The 22,099-nt window shown below is 37.2% G+C and overlaps 1 protein-coding gene across 2 annotated transcripts in view; it reads left to right on the top strand.

The window, feature by feature from the left end:
• The window catches only part of LOC119246262 (melanoma-associated antigen B18-like), a 47,818-nt gene that overhangs the window by 8,362 nt on the left and 17,357 nt on the right, over positions 1 to 22,099 (top strand). The window contains exon 1 of one of the 2 annotated variants that reach the window (XM_037512585.2): positions 5,943 to 6,168. The exons of the other annotated variant lie outside the window; for it this stretch is intronic. The gene's annotated coding sequence lies outside the window, so the exon portion shown is untranslated. Of the gene's footprint in view, positions 1 to 5,942; positions 6,169 to 22,099 lie in introns of those variants that run through there. 2 annotated transcript variants of the gene reach the window in all.

Here is a 22,099-nt window from a genome sequence, read left to right as displayed (position 1 = left end):
CTCTGGAATGGAGCTCAGCCAGCTATGTTTTAAGCAGCTCTCCAGGGAGTTCAGATGCATAAAAAAATTTCAAAACCTCTGTTCAACAACATCTACATGTAAAGAATTGCTGATTTTGGAATCCTAGAGCTCAGTGTACTATAAGAAGTGGAAATGGGGGTGGGGGGGGAGTTTTATCGCAGAAAGCCACCTGGCTTTCCACCAACGTGCGTAATCCTATCATTTAAGAATTTTCCAGAAATGTCCTGAGTGTGTCTTTTGGATTAGGTCATTAAATTGTTTCATGTCTTTTGAGAGTAAATCGCTTGCTATCAATCAGTTTAATTCAAGAATTCTGCCCCATTACTTTAGCTATTTCAACCTGTGAAATTTCACACTACTAGGACATCAGGCTGTACAACAATTTTAATTAGCTGCCTATGACATGGAGAAGATCACATATTTTCTGAAATTACTTTAATAACTTAAAAGATTTTCAAAATTGGATTTTATATATTTTTCTTCCCCAAATCATTGCCCAGATGCTACTTGTTTAAATTTATTAACACTGCTTTTTAATCTAACCTAGTGTTTGTTTCTCTGTATGTGTGTCGATTAACTGTGTTTCAGATCACAGCCTGTTGTTACCAAACACCACTGCAAGGAGGTATTCTTCACTGGTTTTAATGTTCTTTCCAATTCAAGGAGCGGTGATTAATGCAGCTTAAGCTCCAAAGTAAACATGAAGTATATGAAAGTATGAATGATTGCCCTTGGTAGTGATCACATTGTAGAAAAGGCACTTTACGACAGAAAGTAGTTATGCTACTTTTATTATCTTAAGATAGCCTCTAGTGTTCTTCCAAAACTAGACAATGGATTAATGGAATGGCTAGGCAAGAAAATTCTATACTATTCAAATAACTTGTCTGCTGTTATTTAAAGCCTTTTCCCACTGTTAAAGAAAATTGCTTTGCTGAAATACTTTTCCAACGGTATGGCTCTTAGTTCATTTCATGATAATGGCATTGAATAAGTTGCTCTTACTTTCAGTAATGCTTATTTTGTTACAAACTATGAAATATTGGTTCTACATTATATGGAGGAGTAGCGTTGGCCTGACACCCGCAGTAACTCAAGTAATCACTCCTTTAGCACATTCATAAAAAGTGTTACACATATTCAATCTGACTAAACCACAACAATAGCCTATTAGTTATGACACATTTGTTATCTTTACCAGGGGAGCACATTAGTGTAAGTGCTGCATACTTTGAGCTTTATATGTGCCCTGAAGATGGGCGCCGACGTTCCCGCAAATTGTCTAAACTAAGAGAGAATCATAGACAGCAAAGAAAAGCAATCCTCGGGTAACTTTCCTTGGTCATACTAAAAGTTACTTTTGGCAGCTTCTCAGAGTACATCAACATATTCATACTGGCATTGGAATTAATGGAGAAAACAGATAAGAGCTGATAAATTGATATCTTTTTACAGCATTGAAGTGAATGGAGAATCATTAAGTCAGCCAAAAGTGGACCTTTTAAGAAACTTTTGCAGTACAGAAATTATGACTGAATTGAGGAGTTTACTGGAAATTGAAGGTTGGGTGAAATTACACTGACAGACCTGGGAAATGAATCATTTTAACTCTCAGCTATACAGAAATGACTCATCACCTAAGAAACACTCACTTTGTAACTAAATGGAAGTGTAAACATAACTATTTAGAAAGTTAGATTTTTTTGGTATTAACTGTAAATATAAATTTTAACTCCACAAACACATGGCATTTGCAGTCATCATCTGCCAGTCAAACTGCATCAATCTTAGCTGACTGATAAAGTTACTGTCTTTTAAAAATTTAAAGAGAGATTAAGAAGGCTAGAATTTCTGCATTCCTTTAAAGTATTTTAACTTTTGGGCCTCTTCTGGTGGCGCAGCAGTTGAGCGCGGGACTGCGAGGCTGCCTGCAGCCTCTGCAGCGCCGGTTCATTCCCTGGCCGCCGGCAAGGGTCCCACAAAAATAAATAAATATTTTAACTTTTTACAAAAGTATATAGCATGCATACAGTAAAGGTGGGAATGATACAGGCATATACTTGTTTAATTTTTACTGATTATGGTCATGAAATTAGCACTCAGATCAAGACACAGTACCAGCATCAGTACCCCAAAAGCCTTTATTCACCCCCTTCCAGTTTTCACTCAGCCCTGTTCAAGACTGATCACTATCCTGTCTTCGAATAGCCAATAGCTTCACTCTATCCTATGATGATGCATAAAAAAAAATTAAGTAGAAAATCAAAACAAACAAAACACTATTTACCCTTTTTACTTATTCTCTCTCGCATATTGGAGTTTTTAGAGGCCTGAAGACATGATAGTACTACAGACAACAGACTGAATGCTGAAACAAATATGAGAATACAGTTGTTTTCTATTAATTCAGGTATTAAGGAGATTTACAAAAAAAGTAAAGTAATTCCACTCTTATTGTTTGGGAAAATAATTGTTTTCTGTAATCATGTTACATTAAAATATGAGTTTTTCTTATAACTCATTATTTTAAAAAATTTCAGTGTTAATTTCTAATATATAAATACCAATAAATATATCCTACACACACAAATATTCTTTGGAGTCCTTAATAGTTTATAAGTTTAAGAGTCTTTGAGATCTACAATACATGTTTGAGAACCAGTGATTCAGTTATTTCAGAGTTTACTGCCCACACCATTCTTCGGAATGGGCTTCCACAACTCAATTGTCAAGTTCAGTTAACGTTTTTCAATCTTTGTAGACTTGAACCCTATAAACTTGGGGGATTATCTTCTCTCCTGTTAGTTTTCCCTTCATAACTCCCCATATCCTTTGCTTCCACAAGATCACTCTCATATTACATCACTTGTCAGGCTTATACATAGTCTCAGCTTCTGATATTCAAACTTTTTTTCTGAAGATTTATTTATTTATACATACCAGAACAGGGGCACAGGACAGAGCTTTGGGGGATGAGAGGATTCACCAGAGACAGAGTGGGGAACAGAACAGGCAGATCTACTGAAATACACTGCTGAGGGGAGTAGCGGGCGAGACAGGAGAGGTCTGCTGTGCCATGTGGGTAGCTCCCTGGCTGGCCAGAGATCGAACTTGTGCTGCAGAGGCTGCGGATAGCTTCACAGTGCTGAGCTTAACCCCTTGTGCCACCAGGGAGGCCCTCATATTCAAACTTTTTAAAAACACATACCCCACATAAAAGCTAGTAAGTTATTAAATTAGCCACATTACTATTTCATGGATGATGAAAAAGGATTTTATTATTCATAACAACAAGTCCTATAAGCATCAGGTTGGTTGTATTGACCTTCCTTTCCCCAAAGCCTTATGGAGGGGCCCAGATGGATGTTCTACATATAGTGACTTATACTGCACCCTGAGCTTGGGGTATCCTCCTTTGTATTCCAAGCAACCAGTAAGCATGTTTATCTCTCGAGATTACTTCTGCTAACCCAACCCTAAAAAAGAGTCTGCTAACCAAACCCTAAAAAAGAGAATGGCCTTGCATTCTTAGCATAACCAGCAAGGTTGAGGGCAGTTATCACCCCTCTCCTATTGTGTGATTCACAAAAGCGTTCCTTGCTTGAACATTTGGTTGGGTCTCTCTCTAAATTCCTTTCATCATATCAAGTAAGCTAGGCAAGAACCCTCACAAATTTGGCAAAGACACTTACAGTCTATGGAGGACTACAACTCCCAACACCCATTTGAGGAACTAATCAATTGCAAACACTAATTTTTTAAAGCTTCATTTATTTATGCATACAAGAGCTGGGGTACAGGCCAGAGATGTGGGGGGCAGGGGTGAGAGGATTCACCAGAGTGGGGAATAGAACAGGCAGACTGACTGAAATACACTGTTGAGGGGAGCAGTAGGCGAGACAGGAGAGGTCTGCTGCACCATGTGTGTAGTTCCCTGGCCGGCCGGGGATTGAACTCGTGCTGCAGTGGTAGCAGATTTCTTCGTAGTGTGGTGCTTAACCCCTTATACCACCAGGGAGGCCCTAGTTGCAAACACTATTTATAAAATGGGATGCAAGACCCCCCCACACAAATGCTAGAAAGTTCAGGGGGTGCATACATCCTTCAGTGAACCCCTGCCTTAAATATTCATGTTTCTCGAGGTATAGCCATGACCCATTTATCTCCATATATTTTCTGAATGTGATCAGTTCTACCAGTGTAAGGAATCAGATCTTTTTCATCATCTTTAGATACTTCATGCTAGGTGTCTTTACCTGGCTGGTCACTTCAAATTCAACACCAACATTAATCAAATAATTTCTGCCTCCCAAAGGGAGGAAAATTTTTTGAATTGTTTAAAATCTTGATAACAATCACCTGCCATTCCATCACCCAAGCTGAAATGTGATGCCACTTTGTATTATCTCTCTGTTCTCTAATATTCAAATAATCTGCATATCTGGTGATTCTCTTAGATGTTTTCTGAATCTGTTCTCTCAATATCTACCTCTATAGCCTAGGCTCACGGGTTCAACATCCTTTACTGTTATCTACAGAAATAGCCCCTTAGAGACTCTCCATATGTATAGTAGCTTCATTTACCTCTATTACAGCCTTGTTGCCAATCCCAAATGACCTAGAACTAGGGGACGGTAACAAGTTTTAGTATTAGACCAGCTCTATTATTTGAGTCTGAGTCTGCAATTTGGGGCAATATTTTCAGCTTTTGAGTACTACACCTTAATCGTAGTATCAAGGTAATACTTTCTCCATTATGAAATAAATTGTTAATTATAAAGTATCACAGATTTATATCATGAGAACAATTTAGGGCTGAGTTCGCTTCTTTTTTAATTTTATTATGTTTATTAAAGTAACACTGGTTTACAACATGGTTATGATTTAGGGATACAGGTTCATACTTCTTCAGGTGCAATCATACCATACCTACTACAAAAGTACCCATAATCTTCCACTTTAGTCCACTGGGCTCCCTCCCCACCCCATGCTCTTCACTTCCCCTCCATAGCCTCAAAATTAATTCTTAAATATACTACTCTTTTCCTGCTCTTTTTCTTAAAAGAGTTAAAAAGGCTTTCAGTTAACATGAAAATAAATTCAAACTCCTATCATACAATAAGTCCTCAATGTCATCAACAGATTTAGTGTAAACAACATAGAATGAAACCAATTTACTATAGGCTTATTGCTAAAACAAAATTTCCTATATTTCTTGTCACAAAAACATCAAAAACTTCTAAATAAAGACTGAAAACATTAAACAATCATTTATAATAACTTGCTTATTTTCCAATCTGCCTACTTCAGCTCAGGGTCACAGGCAGCTAGAGCCTATCCTGGCAGCTCAGGGTGCAGCACAGACAGAACCCGGATAGGATGCCCTTCCCTTGCAGGGCACATCACACACACTCTCCTGTTCACTCAGACTGGGTCAGTTTAGAGACACCAGTGAGCCTAACGTGCACATCCTTGGGGCATGCAACTCCACAGACTGTGCCCCCACGTCAGGGATCATATTTTTTTCTCCTCAACTTTATAACAAAATGATGTTGTTCAAGGACCTGCCACAAAACCTGTTTCGTGACCAGCCAGATATCCAGTTTCGTTTTACCATTGCTTTCAGCACTTTCTCAGGGATAGGATTTCACTTCGTTATATATCTTAAATGAAATAGTGAAACTTATAGGAGTAAAATATTAAAATTCACTGCTACTGTTGCATTGTAAAACATATAAGAAGCAAACATATAGGAAGAAACATAGGACAACATATAAGAAAGAAAGAAATATGGACTCTAGATAGTTTTACTAAAATTGCCAATAAATATTTGGTAGTTGAAGCTCTGTCTGCCTTAGATATCACAGAAGCCACAGAGAAAATAAGGGGAAAAATACATGTAGAGATTTTTTTTGTTTCTTTTATTAGGTATAATGAATCTGATTTATGTATAAAATACAGTGATGGGATCCAAATTAAAAGTGAAAAAAAGGAAAAGACCAAACAACTTTTAGACCAACAACTAACTGGCAAAAATGAAAATAGGTGATAATAATCTGCTATCAAGGAGCACAGGAATATGAGCATTCTAATTCAAATAGTATCATTTTGGAGGGCAAATTGATTATAACCATCAAAAATTTAAACGTAAGTATCCTCTTATATGTTACTTCCATTTCTAAAACTCATACAAAGGAAATAGTGCATATTCTCACAATTATTTGAATACAGAAATATTATGACCCATTTTTTTCTAACCCAGTAAATATTATATTCCATAATCTGTCTAATATGCTTGACTTATATTCATTTACGTACTCCTATAAGGTATGTATCTATTATCCCCAATGTATGTTTGAAAAACATCCCTAAAGGATACTAAGGAGACATGATGACTAACTACAATGTGGGATCCTGAATTGGATCCTGGAACAGAATTAATATTGTACCAGTGTTAATTTCTTGGTTTTACTAAATATCATGGCTACATAATATAAGGAGCTCTAGCTCTGTATGCAGGAACTGTTTGTACTATCTTTTCAGCATTTCTGTATTTATATTTATTTTCTTAAATATTTTTAAAGTATTCTCAATATCCCACAGCTACCAAGTGGCAGAGCTAGCTGGTATGGTGAGAGAGAGAACAACTATAGTGCATAAAGATCCTTTAGATGCCTGTAGGCAGGCAAAGGGAACTTAGGGAGATATGTGAGGATAACCATTTCTATTCTTTGCATTTGACCTACTTGTCTGACAGCAGTCTCCAAACACTACATGATAATTTTATTTGCCATGTTTAAGAAGTTGTGAAGGCAATAAAAACAAATGAGACTCCACATATTAATATATTCAAGTAAAACCAGTAGGCTAGGCAGACATACAAACAAAAACCACATGTAAAACTAAGTTCACAGACAATGCTGTGGGAGGCATCAGCGGGAGCTTCCTAACACACATTCATGATATTCTGACTTTTAACCAGAAGTCAACCAAAATATCTTAACTGGACAACCAAAATAAAAAGCAACAATGTTAGATGTAAAATTGTTCCATTTTAAAGTGTATTCTCTATGTATAGATGTATCCCTGCTACCATCTCTATCTTTGTCTCTATTATGAAGAATTCTTCTGATGATTTTCCCAAAGTCAACAGCTCATTTTGTTTAATAGATGGAGATGCTCTTCTTGAAGTATCTTCTATGGAGTAAATAATTCAATATACTTTCAAGTATACTTTAATAACTGTGCTATCTTTGCATAATAATCAAAAGTAGAAACTGAAATTTCCATCAACAGAAAAATAAGTAGCCAACAGTATAGACCATGAAATATGCTGTGCCAATCAAAATGTGAATATCTCTAAGATATTTGGTTAGTGGAAAGAAGGAATTTAGAGAACATTATAGATTGTAAACCAAAGAGCCCATGGTAAGCAGAATTTCTAATATGCCCTGCAACACTATCCTGCTATATTTTCCAGATCTTATAAATATGAAGAGATTTAACTTCTGCAGTTACGTTGTTATATGGTACAGTTAATCTTAAGGTAGCAAGATTATCTGCATGGGCCTGTTAATCACTGAGAACTTTCTCCATCCGATAGCAGAAGATGTTAAAGAAATTCGAAACATGACAAAGACTCATGTTTGATTTGAAGATGAGGAACTGCATAAGTTGGATTGCAGGCAGCTTTAAAGAGCTGAGAATGGTCTCCAGCCTATAGCCAGAAAGTAAACAGGGAACCCACTCCTACTACCACACGGATCTAAATTTTGCTAATGTGACAGAAATTAACTTGGAAGAAGACCTTGATCTCTAGGTGAGAACATAGCCAGTCAGCACCTTGACTTTGGACTTGTGAGACCCTAACTAGAAAATCAAACCATGCAGTGCTGGAATGCTGCCATTTATAATTGTAAGCTAATACTTAATGCTTTAAGTCATTAAGTTTGTAGCAGTTTATTATTGGTAACACTATAAAACCACTACAGATTCATTCTATGTAAAATACACAAAGCTACTTTTTTATAAGTAAAACTGATACAATGATTACTCAGACCTGGTGAATGATTGAGGAGGAGAGGATGATTATTTGATCTTTATCTTTATATACAACTTTATTTAATTGTACAATGGGTGTGAACTGTTGTATTAGCTTAGTATGTAATAGTTATTTTAAAGTATATGGTTATTTATGGAAACTTATTTGTAAAGAAGCTTGGGATTTTCCCATTAACTCTGATTCTCCATGTTATGAATGCTTATAATGGGCCAGGCAGTGTTAGGCACTGGGTATAAAGTAGTGAATGAGATATTATCCCCAGCCCAGTGGAGATCACAGATTGGTGGAAAATAAAAAAAATTAAAGCCACATTTCTTAAGTTCCATTTGTTAAAGGGCTAAGTACAAGGTGCTAGGCAGATGTCAAATTCACTTCAGAAACAAAGGAAGAGAAGTTGGCTAGAGCAGGGTTCAAGAAGTACATGGTAAGGAGTATTAAAGAGTCTGAATTTTATTTAAACACCAGGGAGAGCTTAGGAAACATTAAAATGGGCAACAGCATAAACTTCTATATAGAAATACTGCTCTGGCTACCACATAGAAAACACACTGGAGAGAGGCAGGGGAGACAAATGTGTGCTTCGTAAGTATGAAGTATACTGTATGTGTAATTATATATTCTCATTTTTATTATAGTTCACCTTAAAAAATACAATGTTCTATAATAAGGAAGCAGCAGTGGGAATGAAGTGACAAATGTCAGGAAGTTTAGGAGGTGATGCCAACAATTGTCACTGATCTTGATGTGAGAATAAGAAAGCCAGAGTGAGAAAGCAAGAATTACATCAAAGTTTTTTTTCTGTGCCATTCACTAACAAGAAGACAGAGGAGGAAAAGCGCTTCTGCAGGGAGGAGATGACACTCCTTTCTAAAGGGCTTATTGGCTTTAAGGTATTTCTGACACATCCAAATGCAAATGCTGGGCAAACAGCTCAGTTCTAGAGTTCAGAGGAACAATTTGGACTTTATATCTTTTTTCCATTAGCTATATTTAGGTGTGTAATTGATATATAAAAACTGCACAGGGCCTCCCCGGTGGCACAGTGGGTTGAGCGCCACGTTGTGAGGCTGTCCGCAACCTCCGCAACGCGGGTTCGATCCCGGCCAGACAGGGGGATAACCACATGGTGCAGCAGACCTCTCCTGTCTCACCTGCTGCTCCCCTCAGCAGTGTATTTCGTCAGTCTGCCTGTTCTGCTCCCCACTCAGTCTCTGGGGAATCCTCTCACCCTCCCGCACCTTTGGCCTGTATGCCAGCTCTTGTACAAAAATAAATAAATCTTAAAAAAAAAAAACAACTGCACATTATAAATGTATGCAACTTGGTGAATTTGGACCTATGTATATTATGTTACTCTCAATACAATCAAGGTAATAACACTGGGTTTTATACTTTATGAAATGTTTTAAATAGCACATAACAAAATATGACAGCAGCTTGAAAAACACAGGTTTAGTTTAGTTTTCTTAAATAAAACAACTCAAGGCATGACCTTTTTGGGCAATGTTTTAGTTGCTCAAAAATGCCATCAAAATTTCACTTTTTAGGTTTCTACTATCCTGTACCTAGAGTGGTGTGTGTGTGTTTACTGTCTCCTCTTAGTGGTAAGCAGATGCCACAGATCCAGACATGAGATCTGAGTTCAAAGGACGAAATGGGGATGGAATGGCCCAAAAGTTTCCCTCTACTTTTACCAAAAAGTGTCCCAGCAGACATAACTTGCTGTTTGCTGGCTTTAAAGTGGGAGATGACAAGGAAACTAATAATAGTAGCTGGGTTAGTGAAACAATAGAACTCAGTTCTAAAATGTAGATGGCGTTTCAGTCTATAGCATTTGGCCCAGGGTAAGTGTATAGAATTAAAAATATATTAAAAACACATCTGATAAAAGAACATTATCCAAAATATACAGAGAAGTCTCGACACTCAACAGTAAGAAGGCACACAACACAATTTAGTAAGCGAACCAAAGATCTTAACACCTCACAGAAGATATATTGATGGCAAATAAGGATATAAAAACATGCTCCACATCATGTATCAGGGGAATGCAAAATCAAATAACACGAGATTCCACTATACAACTGTTAGAATGGCCAGAATCTGGAGCACCTGCCGCCAAACACCGGTGAGGATGTAGAGCAACAAGAGCTCTCAGTACCACTGTTGGGAAGGTAAGATGGTGCAGCAACTTTGGGAGATACTTTAGTAATTTCTTACAAAGCTAAATATACTCTTCTCATATCTCCATCAATCTTAGCCCCTGCTATTTTCCTTAAGAGTTGAAAACTCCTGTCCTCACAAAAAATTGCATATGGATGTTTATGACATCTTTACTCATACTTGCCAAAACTTGGAAACATCCAAGATGTCCTTCAGCAGGTGAATGGATAAACTGTAATACTTCAGACAATGGGACATTATTCAGCAGTGAAAAGAAATGAGCTATCAAGCCATGAAAAGACAAGAAGGGACCTTAAGTGCCTAAGTGAAAAAAAAAATCTGAAAAGGCTTCAGTCCAACTTATATGACCTTCTGGAAAAGGCAAAACCACAAAGACAATGAAAATATCAAAGGGGTTGATGGAAGGAGGGATAAATAGCTGGAGCACAGATAATTTTTTTATAAAGATTTATTTATTTATACAAGCACTGGGTATAGTCAGAAGGGTGCGGGAGGGTAAGAGAATTCACCAGAGCCAGAGCGGGGAACAGAACAGGCAGACCGATGAAATACACTGCTGAGGGGAGCAGCGGGAGCAGCAGGAGCGGTCTGTCGCATCTTGTGGGACCCTCGCCCGTGGCCGGGGATCGAACTAGTGCTGCAGAGGCTGCGGACAGCCTCGCAGCCCAGTGCTCAACTGCTGCGCCACCAGGGGAGGCCCTGGAGCACAGAGAATTTTTAGGGTATTACAAATACTCTGTATGATACTATAGCGATGGAAACATGTCATTATACATTTGTACAAACCCACAGAATGCATAATACCAAGAGCAAACTTTAATATAAACTACTGGCTTTGGGTAATTATGATACATCAGTGTAGGTTCATCAATTATACCCTATATATCACCCTAGTGGAGGATAATAATGGGGACACTATGCATGTGTAGGGGCAGAGGACATATGAGAAAGCTCTGTATCTTCCTCTCAAATTTGCTACAAACCTAACGCTGCTCTAAAAATATAAAGTCTTTTTATAAAGTCAAATCAAAATGATAAACTATTTGGGAAAAATGAATGCACTTAAAGCCTAGTTATTTGTTCATTCATTGAGATAACAATTAGCATATTTGTTCCATGCACTCTAATCATTGAGGAGCCAATCTGCATTATAATGCAAGGTGACAGGAACCCAAACCAATGTCTTAGCTTGTCCTGCAAGGCCCAGAACAGACATCACTAATTCCAGACCTCCTTCCACTCATGCCAAACATGACTTCACAATCATTACCAACACAACCCAAGAGGTCACCACTAGCCATTGATCAGAATCTGGCATGCAAGATATAATCTTTTTCTCATCCCATTATCTAGCACATTGTCTAGATTCCACAATTTAACATATATATCACTGTAAAGTATAGTACAGATTTTTATAAAAATAATTCAGTAATCATATATACATTGCTTTATTATAGTAGTCCTTTGCCTGATTTATAGGCTATATGCTAAATGTGTACATATATTTCCTCCCTTGATAGCCATCTCATATTTACAAAAATGCAGAAAGAAAGTCATTGACATGATTAATTTAGAGTTTAAAATTTCCCAGAATGTACTCTCATTCATATATTCTTTCTCTGTCTCTCTGACTCTCTGTCTCTCTCTCTCTCTCACACACAAATAGATAAAAACCAAGGAATATATTAGGCTTTGAAAATTACTGGAAATTATCTCTCAAATCTGGCTGTCTTTACTGTGTGTGAAATAAGTTTCTCTGTATTAGTTTGAGGGATTTAATCTTCAACCTTGTACTAAAAGTAGCAAGCCAAAAATATAAAACTACAAATTATGTCAAAAGACCCCCGGTTATTTTTCACAGGAATAATCTTACAAATAAGGAAATCTGGACATTTAAAAAGATTATAATGAAATGTGAACATCCACAAGTAATAGCTATCCTTTTGAGCACAGAATCTATGATAAGCAATTTATATTCATTATCACATGTAATTGCCACAAAAATATCTCATTTAATCATCACATTGTTAAAAGCAATCCTACAAGTTGTCAGTATAACCATTTAAGGATGAAAACAACCGAAGTTTGGATTCAAGATCCAAATACCTAATAAGTTGTAGAGCTAGGAATTAAATTTAAATATAGCCATAAAAAATGTGTAGAATTAAATATGGTATTGAGTAAATATACTTCATTGATTTTTCAAATGTAGAAAAAAAGCATAGCTGTATGGTATTACATTTCTATCTAGAATATAATCTGCAGAATTTTAGCAAGGCATAATGCCTTTCAGATACAGACTATATTTCCTAGACACTCTTGTAACTAAATTGGCTCAAACATAGCATGAAACCATTCACGTCATCTCCATAGAGGCAAAGTTATTTGTCTTAGACTTTCTCTTTCCTTTGTTCTATAGATTGGAATTTGGATGTGGCAGTGCAGATTCTACTGCATGCAAATTCTACCACGCCGAAGAGTACTACATCTATGGATTCATGTAACCATAACCATGATGTAAATACCAAACTGTTCTGCCATCATAAAGGAACTGCCTTGTGCTACAGCTTTAGAGTAGCACATTCCTACCTGCTCACACTGTCAATTTTCCATCTCTATAATCGTGTCATTTCAAGAACCCAACAGTATATAAGCTTTTTCTTAACAGCACCGATACAGCACAATGTAAGACAATGCGAATGACCTAAGTCAAGGAGGTATCATCTCTTCCGTGGCTTAAGTTTTTGGCTTTCCCTGGATCTTCCCTTTTAATATTGGCTATTGCCACCCTTGGGCTCTTAATTCTTTTTATCTGAGAACAGAAGCCAGACCAAAGGCAGCCACATCCACAGATTGTGACACATAGGGCCACTTCCTAACTAGAGACACTGAAAGGACTTGACAGTTTATGTGTGTATATACTTTCCCATAGTGTATTCAGAGGGATGACATGACTTGCTCACTAGAAGTTTTGGGCAGCAATTGTGGTTAGTTTTCCACTGTAGGGCAACAAATACACAGTGGCATTAATGACCAGTAATGCATCTTCGGATGAAATATGATTCAGGGGAAAGAATGCCAACTAGAAACCAGTAACAGGAATCAACAGTGTGGTCCTTCACTGCCTGGTCTGTCACAAAAGGACAGAATAAAACAAGATCAGGTTGCTGGTAAGCACTGTTATACCAGAGCATATAGTAAATTAGCAATAGGCACTTGTCTTACCTTTGGTGCAAAGGAGAGCTAGCTTCATTATTACCAATGGTCTGTAGGTACATCAGGGTCACGGGGCAGATGTGCTCTTGCTGTGGGAAGTAAAAAGACAAAAGATGAGTTTTTCTTGACTAGCTCAAAACCCTCCTTACATCTCAGAACAGCACCGGATTGGATTAGTCTGATGAAATGATCAGCTACACGGATTCAGTGTGAAAAGTTAAACAGTACAATTACTAGCAAACATAATGTACTATATACAGATGTTGATTCATAACGCTGTACATCTGAAACTTATGCTATAAATCAATGTTACTTCAATTAAAAATTAAAGTTAAATTGTATTACTAGACTAAAACATGGGCACAGTTATATAATTTGAGGTTGAAGAAAATTTTTCAAAGCATTATAATTACATGAAGGACATGTTACAAAAGATTTCTAAATAATGAATTTTTTGATAAAAACCTACTATGTAAGTCAAAAGATAAGTAATAAGTGGAAAATTATGTATCTTATAGCATTCTAGGTATATAGTGAGGGCAGTAAGTATATATTTCAGTAAGTGTGTTTATATATCTGTGAGTGCCTGAGTGTGTACATGTGTTTATTTACAGTAAAACATTAATATACTTACTATCTGAAAACATGATATAGGTTATAGTCTCTTAATAGTTAATTTTAAAAATTATGAATTCTCTGATTGTGAAAGATTCCCTAACAGCATTTTAGAAAACAAATATAGTTACTGTCACTTTATGCCTGGTATAGTGCTATGTAGTAGAAACAGAGCAGAACACCTATAACTGCAAATTTATTGGAAGCTTACAGGAAATTTACAGTTTAGTGGGATTAATAATGTCAATAGATATCAAAAATAAATACAGTCTTACACGTAGCCAAAAAAAGGCAAATCAAAACAACCATAAAGTATAATTATCAACTGAACAATTGCCAATAAATAAGAAGAGCCTATGTTGACTCAAATATTGGGAAATAGGTATTCTGTAATCTATTGACAAATCTTGGGATGTGGTTTTCAACTATATTAAAATTATTTAATAATATATGTATATGTGCACTATCAAACATGTAGATACAGACACAAGGTTCTTATCATAGCATTGCCTAAAATGAAAAAAACTGAAACAATATAAATATTCAATGAAGGGGGTGGAGTAAGTGAATTATGCTATATACCCCTATAGTGGAATGTTAGGCACCATTACGAATCATAATATAAAAAATATTTTACCCCTGTACAAGTTTTCATACTGATACACATTTTATTTATATATAAATGCCATGAAAAATGATGTTTTTCTCAGGTAGTGACTTTTTAATTACTTTTATTGCAGGAACATTAATGTACAACACTGTATACGTTTTAGGGGTACAGATCCATACTGCTTCAAATGTATGTTACCACACCCTGACCATCTAGGCAGTGATTTTTAAAAAATTATTTTTACTCCTCTATATATTCTTCTCTTTTAAAATTTAGAATTAGCATTCGTTACCTATAAAATTAAAGCAGTGAAGAAAATTAAAATGCAGGAGTTAGATTATAAATTTACACACTAGTGTTTCCTTGAACTCTCTTAATTTTGTGTTTTCAAAACTATTTGGAATAGTATCTAATTTAACCCTCAAAACAACTCTGTGAATTAAGTGTTGTTTCGGCTGTGCAAAGACCCTCCAGACACACAGCTGGAGTGTGAAATCAAAGATTTATCACCAGTGAATTATAAGAAAATTGTATACATTTATCAGTGTTGAAAACTCAGGACGAGCCAGACATTGGAGAGACACCCTTGCACTTGGTTTTCTTCTCCCCAAGAGATGCACAGAGGCCTGTCTCACTTCTTAATCCCAGTGGGGTAATTGTGAGCAGGTGGGAACTATAGAAAGCAGGTTCTGCACACAAAGCATACTAAACAGGCCGCACAGGGAAAACCATTTCCTTCACAATAAAAGTTGGACAAGTATTATGTGGCTGTACAATACTTACACCTGCAATTTGATATATAATGTTTTCAGCAAGGCTCTTTGCAGACTTAAATGTCTTCCTCCAACTTTCAGAACAATCCTTGCAATCTATAAAGCTACCGCCTGATTTATAAGGACACACAAGCACACTACAGCATGTGCACGTATGCATGCACAAACGAAATACACACCTAAAGAAGCAATAGTTTTACTTTTTTAAACTTGAATCTCCTCTAATAGGTATTAAAACCAGGACTCTGTAAATGTAACTGACTTGACATACTGCTGTGAGCAGCCCAGCTCAAAAGCCAAGTTTCTCAGTTCCAAACGACATACTCTCCCCTATTTATGTACTGCCTCCTTAAGGGTCCCAAAAGCAACTTTTGGCTTTGGAACTCTAAAACTTTGACTCCTTCTAAGAGAAGAGCTTCACGTTATGCAGTACATTGCTTTCTGAGTGAGGGCTCAAGACAACAGGAAGTGATTTAAGCAACTACAGAGTAACCACTAAGGATTCACAAACAAGCAGTTGTAGAATCCAGAACAGTGCCATTACATTAGGGGAGTATGTCTGACTGTTCATCATCGTATCTGCCTTAATGATCCTTTGAGAAACATAATCACTAGCTCATTAAAATGTTGACAGCATGACCATATACAGTAAGTCTTCAATGCAGTTCTTGGAAGCTCTGACTTTAACTGAAACAGCATTCAACAAAACCACTTCTACCAGAGACTAACTAATATTGACAAAAGTTCTGACCGCATATTTCTGGTCACAAAAATATCACCAAGCTTCTAAATAAAGGCCCCAAACACTTCTAATATTAAACAATCTTTTGTGTTCATTCATTCCCGACCCTCTTATTCCAGTTCAGGGTCGCAAGTGGCAGGAGCCTATCCCAGCCGCTTAAGATGGGGGCCCAACCCTGGGCTTCGAAGGGTAAGGGCATCACTCACTCACACACTCGCACTCAGACTGGAACAGCTGGGACACGCCAGCGAACCCAACGTAGACAATGTGGGGACATGGGAGGAAACTGGAGCCCCGGGAGCGCACCCACGCAGACTTACAGAGACCAGAGCAGACTCCAGACAGTGGTCCCGGTAGGGAACAGATTTTCTTTCTCATCAAGAGTCTAACAGAAGTACACTGTCGCTGAATGAAAAGACATGTTGTGTATTTGCATGTGCTCAAATGTCTGTTACTTCGGGCTTCTTACACAGCTCATGTTGCTCTGCCAATAAAAATGGACAAAAGAACCTATTTTTAAACTTGGTCAAGAGCACCATAGTCCTAATAGGTGAACATTAAATGCAATGTTCTTTTTTCATGGCAAATTTTCTGAGTCATTTGGGCACTGGAACTTTTGAAAATTCCTTTTTAGTACAGCACCAAAGCAATTCTGTTGCCCCCAAGTTCTTGATAACTTGCTTAATAGAGTACCACGGACTTTTTTTTTTTTTTTTTTTTTTTTAGGTAAAGCTTGGTTTCTGGATTCTCACTTTCCCTGTGTTTTCTACTGTGAAACTTTGAGTGGATATAGAACACTTTGCTGGTGCTGTAGTGCACTTTAAGGAGCCACAGACCTTCTGAAAGTCCCAGGTTTCATCGTAAAGAGGATTACAATAGATTTATTGTACATAGGAAGTGAGTTATGAAGTGTTTTCTGTTAGGCATCGTTTTAACAGAGAATCTTTCTTGAAAATTTGGTGTTGGCAGAAAAGAACACTCTCGCCTGAATGAACAAATTATTTTTCTGAGCTGAGATTTTCCCATAAACTCAGTCTTCCTTGAAGAGTTATCGATTTACTTCTTGGCTTATGAATCACAAGTAAGACTAAAAGAATCAAAAGGAAAATTAAAAACATACACTTCAAATTGAGCAAAGAAATGAATCTTTTTTTTTAATCCTCTTTGATATGGCTGTGGCTAAAGAATGCCCTGGAGTAGCTATGTAGCCATTATTTGAATAATTTAGCTCTTGTAGCAATCAGACTCCTCCCCTCAAATAACCATTGTCTCTCAAAAGGTAAACTGTAGTGATATTTTATAGGTATAGATGCCCATTATATTACTATGATCTTAAACTTATATATTTAAATGTTACTCATAATCAAATCAGAAAATAAATGTGTCTAGCTGAAAGGCTATACAGGTGTACAGTCCAAAACAATTCCCACAAAGGGCCTCCTCCAGTGGCGCAGACCTCTCCTGTCTCGCCCACTGCTCCCCTCAGCCGTGTATTTCAGTCAGTCTGTCTGTTCTGTTCCCTGCTCTGTCTCTGGTGAATCCTCTCACCCTCCCGCGAATCTGGCCTCTACCCCAGTTCTTGTGTAAATAAATAAAAAATCTTAAAAAAAAAAACAAAACTTAAAAAAAATTCCCACAAACCTTAAGAAATGAGGAAAAAGACAAATTCTTCTACATCTTTTCTAGAAAACTTCAATTATCGATTTTATATATTCTTTAAATACAATGGGAAACACATTAACACATTAGTGGATCTGTTTCTTAAATACTCCATGACTTTCCCAGGTTCAGATTTCCACATGCTTTTCCTTCTGCCTGGAATGCTTATGCCCAGCCCTTTCTTGTCCTCCAGTCTTGACATAAATGGCGGACACTTACAGAGACCAGCTTTCTCTGATTCTGTCGCTGCCCCCCACCCCCTTATTCTCATGGCATTCCTTTTTTCCCCCATATTACACGTAACTTTTATATATATTCTAATTGTTTGCTTAATTTTTGTGGCTCCCTTTAGTATATAAAGTCTATAAAGTTACTGTATCTCAAGTGTAGGTTTATTTACCATGAGCCAATAATGTTTTAGCTTCAGAGGTACTCGCCTGACTTGTATTTGTAGATATATAGTATCTATACTTATAAGTGCAGATTTTTATTTTCTTTAAAAGGTTGCCCAAATTTAATGAATATTGGGCCCGAAAACCTGGATTTGCCTTGACCACTGTGACATACATACTCTAAATTTACCCCCAATGGGTCATGCCCTTGTATGATGCCTTCCTCTTATGTGTGAGTGGAATTTACAACTGGTTCAAGGTAATAGAATGTGGCAAAGGTGGGCTATGTTATGTAAGACTCCATCTTAGCACACTCTGAGGGCTTTCCTGCTGACCTTGAAAAAGAAAACTGCCAAGTTGGAAGAGGGCTGGGAGAGGGCCTGTGAAGTCAGCCTCTGGGAGATAAGAGTACTTCCAGCTGATAGCCAGTCAGAAAATGGTGAGCTCAGTCCAACAACCAGCACAAGCTGAATCCTACCATTAACTACACAGGCTTAGAAGATGTCTCCAGGTTCCAGAAAGGAAAGTAGCCTTGACTATACCTTTGAAACCCTTAGCAGAGGATCTAGCTAATCTGTGTCCAAAATCCTGGTCCATGGAAACTGTGAGATAATAAATGAGTACTGTTTTAAGCTTGCTAATTTTGTAGCAATTTGTCATGCAGCAGCAGATAACTAATACAACCATCCATGTCTGGTGTAGTACCTATACATGCTAAGAACTAAAAATATTTAATGAAAATATGATTATATTCAGGCTCCTCTGGGCCCATTATTGGATTTCAGTGTTCATTTAAAGAAGAGACCCACTAAACTGGAATTGTTAAACTGAAAACTTTTTCTATAATTTTGAGTTTGTCACATTACATTAAAAATATGCTGAGTTTTGCCTTTTATTCATCTAGAAGACTTTAGTCCAACTATATTTATTGCAGTACATGTGGTCTGATATCTAGATTTCTATATTTTTTCTTTTTTCTGTAAACTGGTTGTCCCTCATCTATTCTTTCTTTTGATTAATGAAATACTTTCTGCTTCTGTTTAACTTTTATATGATTTGGAAGATAAGAGAGCAGATTCAAAACAATAAGAGGACTACATAGAAGGTTCATTATGCCTGACTGAGGAGAAAATATTAGATCCCTGAATTAAATAAAACAGCCAGATCCTGATGTTTTTGCTCAAGTTGTTCACTGTCTTCACAATTGCCTCACGTAGCTTCTCTGCCTGGATGATTTTTCAATTTTCACAATAAGAAAGTCTTCCTAGCGTAACACCAGGCCCCCCACCCCCCCATGAGTTAGGTATTTCTAATATGTGCTCTTTAACTCTGTAAATATCTCCATCAAAGTACTCTCCCCAAGCATTCTTTTTGATTACTTGCCTGTCCCCACAGAGAGATTATTAGCAACCTGAGAAGTAGAAGAGTATATTCCGTTTCTTTATTCTCAGCATTATGCAGAACGCCTGGTAGCTTGAAGGGCTCAATATATATTTGATGACTGGATGGATAAATAAAGGAACTATAACTAGATTCCAGTGAGATGCATTGGGCAGGAAGGGCTATAAGGAATGTAAGGCTTATTCAAATAAGTTGACACTAACTTAGTGGGGAGGCAGCATGACACAGACAGGAAGCAATATGAGGATAGCTCCAGAGAGGAGAGTAAGCATATTGGGCTGCCTGGATACGGAGGCAGGAATACTTGGAACCATGAGATTATGTTGACAAGAGATTTTAATGGAGTGAGGATATTTATGACTTTAAATAGCAAGTAGAACAGTTTGCTTTTTATGTACTAGGCAAAAGGGGAGTTATTATAATCCAAAAGCCAAAGGAGGTTGTAACACTTTCACTGAAGTTGCTGAGTCTTGTGGTTCTTATAGCTGGTTTACTCGTTTCCCTGACAGTATTTTACTGTAATTTCTTTCTGGTCTTATACTGTGTGATGCAATTAATACAGTTCCTTTGGACAGACTTGTTAGGAACATAAATTAAAATTATTATGTTCTTATTGGCCAGGCGACTATTATGTAGACATCTGAAGCCAATGAAAAGCTTTGGTAATTAGAGAACCTTAGAAAGCATAAGCTTCAAACCATTCTTTATGCTTTTAACATCAGATGAAGATATTAAGTGAGAAAAGTCAGGTATTGTTATTAATATCAAATAATATCAATTTAAGTGATGGGGTAACTATTATTTGAATAAAAAAATGATGTATTGAAAATAAGATACTAGGGAATATTTGGTTATCAATCAAAACATATGCAAAGCTCCTTAAAACTCCTCTGACACACTTTCCACCATTATAAATTATACTTAGTGAAAAAATAGAGAGCAACCTTTTTTTTATCAGTAAGTTTCCTGATAAGCAAGACTTGGGATCACAAGTTGAAGATCATGGTATTGTCAACTATGTACCAGAAAAAAGTTGACTGCTTTCTACTGAAAATGGCTGCCTTCTGATCAAGTGCCTGCCTTCATTACTTAATTCTCCATTAAATGAAATTAATAATAAAAACATTTTTCATGAGTTTATTGGACCTTTTATGGCTAAGTTTGAAGCCATATTAAAATTAAGTACTCATCCCCAATTGTTCTGTTGTACTTGCACATATATAATCAAAGAGGACTAATCATCAAGTCAACTTAGAAATTCAAAGAAACCATGAACAGGGCTAGATTTCAGAAGTATCCTCCATGGAAAGTTCATTTTTTAAAGATGAATTATCTTAAATCATTTTTTTCCTCACAAGCGCTGAGACTAAGAAAAAGACAGCAAAATACAGAGATAAGCCTTTGACATCTTGGGAAAGAAACAGCAATTGTAGATTTAGCCAGAAGGCAAACAGGGTATTCCTCAAGTATTTCATTCCTCCAACAATTTTAAAGGAATTTGCAACCCACTCTGATGCAAAATTAAAGTAACATTTATACATCTGCGGATAGCTTTTCAGCTAAAGGACACCTCAGCAACTGCAGTGGAATGCCCATGGAGTCTCAGAACACACCATCGCCTAAGCACACCTCCATTCAAGACAATTAGCCAGGACTTTGCAGCCGCAGTTGACTACTTTGCTAAAACATGATAATCTCCAAGCGTCCCCACATTTCAATATCTTTTGCTATGGAAAAAAAAATCACTTAGTTGCTTAAAACTACATATTGTTTCTTGCAATTGTCTGGGTCAAGAATTAAGACAGGGCTTGGCCAGGCATTCTGCAAATAACCATGGCTGAAGTCACCTTCAGGTGCATTTGGTTAGTGGCTGAGCCAGGCTGGGAGGTACATGAAAGCTTCCCTCACATGTCTGGTGCCACAATACTCCTCCACGTGGCCCCTCTATCCTCACACACTATCTCGTCCTTCAGTTTTCTGGCTTGTGCTTCTTTACATCATAGAGGTTGATTCATGGAAAGAGGGGGCCTCTTTAAAATTAGGCCTGGAACTCACACACTGTCATAATGGCCTTATCCTATTAGTCAAAGTAAATCATAAATCCACCTTAGATTTCAAAGGAGAGGAAAGTGATTCCAACTCTTGATGATGTGCATACAAAGCGGGAAAGAGCTATAGGGATAATGCTAAGTGCAGTAAGTCAGAAGGAGGGAGAGATACATGGTGTCACCGATACGTGGTATATACAGAAACCAAACTAAGGGTCTGATGAAGACAAGCTTAGAAACTAACCCTTGAAAACTGACTTTGAACTAATGTGTCCAAAGGAGAGGGGGAAAGTGGAGAACAAAGAGGGAAGGAGGCACAGTGGCCTGTGGCGGTCAGCTATGGGGGATCGGTGGTGGGAGCACCACAGTGGCAAAC

Source organism: Talpa occidentalis, unplaced genomic scaffold, assembly GCF_014898055.3.
Source record: "Talpa occidentalis isolate TD23 unplaced genomic scaffold, MPIMG_talOcc4v2.1 talOcc4.15, whole genome shotgun sequence".
In the NCBI taxonomy this organism is placed as follows: domain Eukaryota; kingdom Metazoa; phylum Chordata; class Mammalia; order Eulipotyphla; family Talpidae; genus Talpa; species Talpa occidentalis.
This window is presented reverse-complemented; position numbering and strand designations above follow the sequence as displayed.